General features: G+C 37.9%; 1 pseudogene; it reads right to left on the reverse strand.

Moving 5' to 3' along the window:
* Nucleotides 1–4215: 4215 nt before the first annotated feature.
* LOC109264265 (dnaJ homolog subfamily A member 1-like) lies at nt 4216–5406 on the reverse strand (annotated as a pseudogene).
* Nucleotides 5407–7089: the final 1683 nt, after the last annotated feature.

Here is a 7089-nt window from a genome sequence, read left to right on the forward strand (position 1 = left end):
CGGTTTTAGGTCTCACATTTTAGGGACTTTTGATTTAAAGTCCATTTGATTTTATTTTTGTGTTTGTGGTAAAAATGTGGTCCAGTTTCATTCTTTTGCATGTTTCTTTCCAGTTTTCCCAACACCATTTCTTGACCAGACTGTCTTTTCCCCATTGCATATTTCTTGTCATTAATTGTGGGTTTATTTCTGGGCTCTCTGTTCTGTTCTATTGATCTACGTGTCTGTTTTTGTGCTGGATGACTTTTATTTCTTTTTCATGCTTGATCGTTTTACTACGGACTTCCAGTACTCTGTTGAATAGGAGTGATGAGAGTCGGCACCCTTTTCTTGGTCTTGGTCTTAGAAGAAAGGCTCTCAACGTTTCACTGTTGGTATGATGTTAGTTGTTGGCTTGTCATATATGGCTTTCATTGTGTTGAGATATGTTCCTTCTATAACCAGTTTGTTAAGTTTTCATCACCTCTTGCTTCTGCAGTGTTTAGGGTAGATCTCTATTAGAACTGTTGGTGGGAGGGCAGGGAAGAGGGGAAAATGGGTGATGGGCATTGAAGAAGGAGCTTGTTGGGATGAGCACTGGGTATTGTATGTAAGCGATGAATCACAGGAATCTACCCCCAAAACCAAGAGCACACTGTATACACCGTATGTTAGCCAACTTGACAATAAGTTATATAGATATACTTTTTCAATGACAAAACTATCACAAACCTTTAGACAATAAATTATATCTAAAAAAAAAAAAAAGAACTGCTAGGATATCATGTTACAGCTGCTTAATTATCTCACACAGACCACAGGCTCCTTGAGGACAATAATATTATCTTAGACATCTTGGTGTTTCTCAGTGCTGAGTACAAGCCTAGAGTATTTGTATGAATGAGTTAAAAGTCCAAGGATTACTCCTTTTATATCCTTCCTTTGAAGTACTTTCTTATTAGTAATATGTATTTATACTTTCTGTTCCAAAGAAATTTTGCGCAGGAGCATTTAGTATTTTTAAATTATATAATTGCATGTTATAACCACTGACTTAAAAAATTATGTGAAACCATTTTTAATAGTTTTTTTAATTTTAGAGAGAAAAAGAGAGCTCAGGGGAGGGAGGGAAGGAGAGAGAGAGAGAGAGAGAGAGAGAGAGAGAGAGAGAGAGAGAAACTTAAGCAGGTTCCACGCTCAGTGCAGAGCCTGATGTGGGGCTCAATGCCACAACCCTGGGATTGTGACCTGAGCCGATTCAAGATTCAGATGCTTTCAGGGAAATAAAAATCAAAGCCACACTGAGATGCCATCTCACACTGGTCAGAGTGACTAAAATGAACAAATCAGGAAACTATAGATGCTGGTGAGGATGTGGAGAAATGGGAACCCTCTTGTACTGTTGGTGGGAATGCAAATTGGTACAGCCACTCTGGAAAACAGTGTGGAGCTTCCTCACAAAATTAAAAATAGAACTACCCTATGACCCAACAATAGCACTGTTAGGAATTTACCCAAGGGATGCAGGAGTGCTGTTTCAAAGGGACACATGCATCCTAAAGTTTGTAGCAGCACTATCGACAATAGCCAAAGTATGGAAAGAGCACAAATGTCCATTGATGGATGAATGGATAAAGAAGATGTGGTTTATATATACAATGGATTACTACTTGGCAATGAGAAAGAATGAAATCTGGCCATTTGCAACAACGTGGATGGAACTGGAGGGTATCATGCTAAGTGAAATAAGTCAGTCAGAGAAAGACAGGTATCATGTTTTCACTCACGTGTGGATCTTGAGAAACTTAACAGAAGACCATGGGGGAAGGGAAGGGGAAAATACAGTTACAGAGAGGGAGGGAGGCAAACCATAAGAGACTCTTAAATACAGAGAACAAACTGAGGATTGATGGGGGATGTGGCAGTGGGGAAAGTGGGTGATAAGCATTGAGGAGGACACTGTTGGGATGAGCACTGGGTTTTGTATGGAAGCCAATTTGACAATAAATTATATTTAAAAAATGATTCAGATGCTTAATTGATGGAGTCACACCAAACGCCCGATGAAACCATTTAAAAAAATAAAATCTGGATATTCTAAAGACTTGGAGCCTTTAGTTGAGTAGCATTAAAATGACATATTCTGGGGGCTCTTGATAGCATTATATCGATGAGTACAAGCTTTGGAGTCCAAGAGACCAGAGGCCAAGTCATGGCTATTGCCTTTCACATTACAGTGACTGTGGGCAACTTATTATCTCGGCACTTAATTTTCTCAGTGCTGTGAAAAATAACTGTATAAATATAGATAGTGTGCCTATGTTTATTAGTAGGGTCTGGTACATAAAATTACTAATGATTATTGATTCTCAAAATTTTGACCTAATTAGGAATATTTCACATGAACATTTTTATGAGATCAAGAAGAAAAAGGCAACTTCATAGTGGAGTGTTTCCATAGGTATTACCTTGATTTTGGTCCACTGAAATGTTAACCTTGCAACTGATCATTATGCTAGGATGTTAGACCGAGAAGATAATATTTATCTTGACAATGGTTTAGTACCTAAAGGCTACAAATATAAATTTTGGTAAAAGTGCTACCTTGTTCATATTGAAAATAGGGTTTACTTGGAATGACCATACATAGTAGAAGCCCTATTATCCAATGTGATTAGCACTGGTCAAAAAATTTGTCAGTAAATTGAAAGGGGATTCATGATTAATGATTAGTCAACATTACTAATTACCAGGGAAATGCAAATCAAAACCTCAGTGAGACATCACCTTACACCTGTCAGAATAATTAGAATAAAAGAGACATAAGTGTTGGGGAGGATGTGGAGAAAAAGGAACCCTCATTCACTGTTGGTGGGACAGTGACTGTGAAATTGGTACAGCCACTGTGAAAAACAATATGGAAGTTCCTCAAAAAATTAAAAATAGAAATACTATTTGATCTTGTAATTCTGCTACTGGGTATTTACCCAAAGAAAACAAAAACAGTAATTCCAAATGATATATGCATCACTATGTTTATTTCACCATTATTTACAGTAGCCAAGATATACAAGCATCTTAAGTATTTATGGATAAATGATTGGATACGGAGGATGTGGTACACACACACACACACACACACACACACACACACATACTGGAATGCTACAAAGCATTAAAAAGGATGAGATTGTACCATTTCTTTTTTGCTTTGTAATCAGTATATTAAGGAGACATTCATATAGTTCAAGAATTGCTTAATTCTGATATCCAGATTCAAGCTTGTGAACATAACTTATAAACATACAATTAAAGCTATGCATCATAATTTACTATACTACCAACATTTAAATTATGGGGTGTAAGTTAAATGGTTTAAAGTAAGCCTGTAACATACCTAAGAAACACCTTCCTAGCTCATACATGCAAATTCACTTCTCCATGCAAATGTCTCTTCACTCTAAGTTACCCTGCTCCCAAAGTCATTACTCTGAAGCTTATCATGGTACAAAGAGAAGGAAAAAAAGTGTAACCAGGACTGATTTTATATGTATATAAAATGTAAATAAATATGAAAAATATACATAAGATATAAAATTTTATATAATATATATAAGATGGCACAGCAGAAGGGAATGCAGTTCTATAAGACCAAGCCCTCAAATGGCAGATTATGATAAATGCTTCTTTAGCAAGGTACCTTTCCACCACTGATACCACAGGCCCAATTAATCACACAGCATGCCATCTTCAAATAACAGTTGAGGCAATAGAATAATTGCAGAAGCATCACAATCAATCCCATTGAATAGAACTACAGACCAACACTTCCCTACAAGTTAAGTTCTTCTTCTGACTGCCAATTAAACACAACTTTTAACTTCATAGTTTGCCAATTAAGGGTCATACACTGAAATCAATACATACACCTAGCATTTCAGTCTAAACTGTTTCAGGTACCTAGAGCTGAAATCAGTTACAAGGTATGGCCTAACAAATGCTAGGGGAGATTTTTTTTTTTAAAGTAGTTTTTACGAGTGTTAAACTCATCTTGCACACTGAAGTCATCATACATATGGGGCAAAGGCAGAGTTTTAATATTTGAGTTTATTCTTCATTTAACTTTTAAAACATTACAATAGTTGAATATTAAAACAGAAACAATGAGCTATGATTACAGTCTTTCTCTCACTCACTACTGCATACAAGATGCCAGCAGGTTATTCACAGGCCCCATTAAGAGGTCTGACACTGAACACCATCCCCAGGAAGATGTTCATCATTCTCATATGCTTCTCCATTGTGATGGTGCCATCTTTCCTGATTTGGACCAAAGTGCACCAGTTCTACCTGGTCCATTTCATCAGTCTCTTCTACTTCCTTCTTCTCAGATAGGAGTTTTTCTAGCAAAGAGTTTATCAGGAGAGAGAAAGCCGCTCTCAGGAAAGTTTACCTTAATTTCGATGATTAGGTGACCCTTTTCATATTCACCCTACAATAAATTGGCATGCCTTCATTTAGCACACTTGATATCTCCCTGCTTGACAGTCTGACCTGGATGAGAGGTGATGACAATGGTTCTGTTGTCACGAGTAGATATTGACTTTTGAAAGCCATACAGTGCTTCAACCAGCTGTATGTCCATATACAAGAGAAGATCCTCTCCTCACCAAGTAAAAACAGCATGGCCCTTCTGATCTAAAATAATGATAATAGCTCGTGTTTCCAGTCCTGGTTCTTATTCTCCTTCACCATGGAATGTTATTTTCTGGCCATCTTTCATGCCCTTGTCAATATGAACTTCTAGAATCTTCCTTTCTCGAATTCTCTTCCTTCTATTGCAGCTTTTACATCTATCTTTAGGACTGATCCATTCCCTAGGGTCCTGGCACTCAATGCACACAGATTGAATTTGCTGAACCATTCCAGATCCTGTCTGATGAATTCTTATTTGCACTCTAGTACCTCAGCCATTGGGACAACATTCTACCACTCCTTTCTTACCACCTTGGCCTTCACATTTGTTGCAAATCACATTCTTCTACAGAACTGGTTTTCTTATTGCACTGTTACATAAATCTCCTAAGGTTACAGAGAGCTGATGTACAACATTTTCACCTCTCCCTTCTCTCTGCATCCTTCCTTCTCCTCCAAAAAACGTATCAAAGGTGTCCATGGGAGAGTCCAAACCACTGCCTGGTCCACCTTCTTTAATTGCCTGTTCTCCTCCTTTGTCATATAATTCCCTTTTCTTTGCATCAGAGCGCACTTCATAAGCTTGAGAAATCTGTTTAAACTTCTCTCCTTCATTTGGATTCTTGTAAGGGTGGTACTTCAAAGCCAGTTTCCTGTAAACCTTTTTCAATTCTTCCTGGGTAGCACTGGGTTTGACCCCCAAACATCACAGTAAGTAGTTTCTTTCACCATTTTCTACAGCAGGTGAGCAGGCCAAGGTTGGTGTGAGGGAGTGGGAAGGAGCTCATTCCTGGGTGTAGTTTGGGCAGCCGTGGCTCCTCCACTTCTGACCAAGCATTCTGGAAAGTTCTGCTCAAGATTGTACCATTTGAGACAACATAGATGGACAAAGAATGTGTAATGCTAAGTGAAATAAGTCAGACTAAGACAGACAAATACCATATGATTTCAGTCATATGTGAAATCTAAAAAAAAACAAATGAATGAACAAAGAAACAAAAAGCAGAATCAGATCAATGAATACAGAGAACAAACTGATGGCTGCTAGAGGGTGGACAAGATGGGTGAAAGGGAGGGAGATATAGGCTTCCAGTTATGGAATGAATAAGTCATGGGGATAAAAGGCAAAGCATAGAGAATGTCATGAGTGACATTATAACAATGTTGTATGGTGACAAATGGTAGCTACGCTTGTGGTGAGCATAGCATGATGTATAGAATTGTCCAATCACTATGCTGTACACCTGAAACTAATGTAACAATGTATGTCAACTATACTCACATAGGAACATAAAAGAAAGGACTCATGAAAACAATATATACATGTTTTGTTTTTTGAAATTAATTAGTTAATTAATTAATTTTTAAAGTTGATTTATTTATTTTGAGAAAGAGTGAGAGAGCAAGAGCACAAGCAGGTGAGGGGCAGAGAGAGAGAGAGAGTGGGAGACAGAATGCAAAGCAGCCTCTGTGCCATCAGTGCAGAGCCTGATGAGGGGCTCTAACACATGAACCATGAGATCATGACCTGGGTCGAGATCAAGAGTCAGATGCTTAACCGACTGAGCCACCCAGGTGCCCCAATATATACATGTTTTAAATATTCATGTTGTTCACTAATATTTGATGAAGAGTCAAGGCCCCTCTTTTCAGTGTTCTGAGGAGAGCTCGGTCATCTTCCTTGCATCCTGCATACCCACAAGACACTGTCTCCTATGTCTCCTAGTTTTAATTTACTAAAAGCAGAGCTAGAAGTTAAGGGGTTGTGAGGTAGCCTGAGAGCAGAAGCTGCCTGGATTGTTACATATACCTCACACTCTTTCACAAATATCTTACCACAATAATTTTCTTGCCTTTGTCAACTCTTTCTGAAGTATTCGGCCAGGTTTTCACAGAATCCCCAAACTCCCACACTGCTATTGCATCAGTTTGTGTACATTTAATTAAGTTATGTAATTGCAATAGCAAGAAAACTGGCATAAACTGACTTGAGAGAAACATAGAGAACTCAAAGTGAACATTAAACATATGTGTGTGGATTCTAGAAAATAACCTACTAGTGGTAATTGTCCAATGTAAAATCAGTCAGATATTTTACAGAGAAAAGGAACCCATGGCTTAGTCAAGTGGACTGGTTAAGTGGAAGTGGTCAGGATCATCAGCTGGGTTTAATCTTGAGCGCTTAGCTTCCTTCTATGAACTGAACTTTGCTAATTAGAAATGCTGTGAGATTCTGAGCTTTTGACCCTTGAAGTGTTTTAAACTTTTATGACCTTGTTAGGTTATTTCAAGGCAATTCAATTTAGGACGTTGGGTGGTATTTGAATTTTCTCTCTTGCCAACCCATTTCTTTTTTCATGATCTCCTCTAATCCACGTGCCCCAATAAAAATACTAGTTTAATTTTAAAATGCGA

Source organism: Panthera pardus, unplaced genomic scaffold (genome assembly GCF_024362965.1).
Source record: "Panthera pardus isolate Hobbes unplaced genomic scaffold, ASM2436296v1 HiC_scaffold_22, whole genome shotgun sequence".
NCBI classification, from domain to species: domain Eukaryota; kingdom Metazoa; phylum Chordata; class Mammalia; order Carnivora; family Felidae; genus Panthera; species Panthera pardus.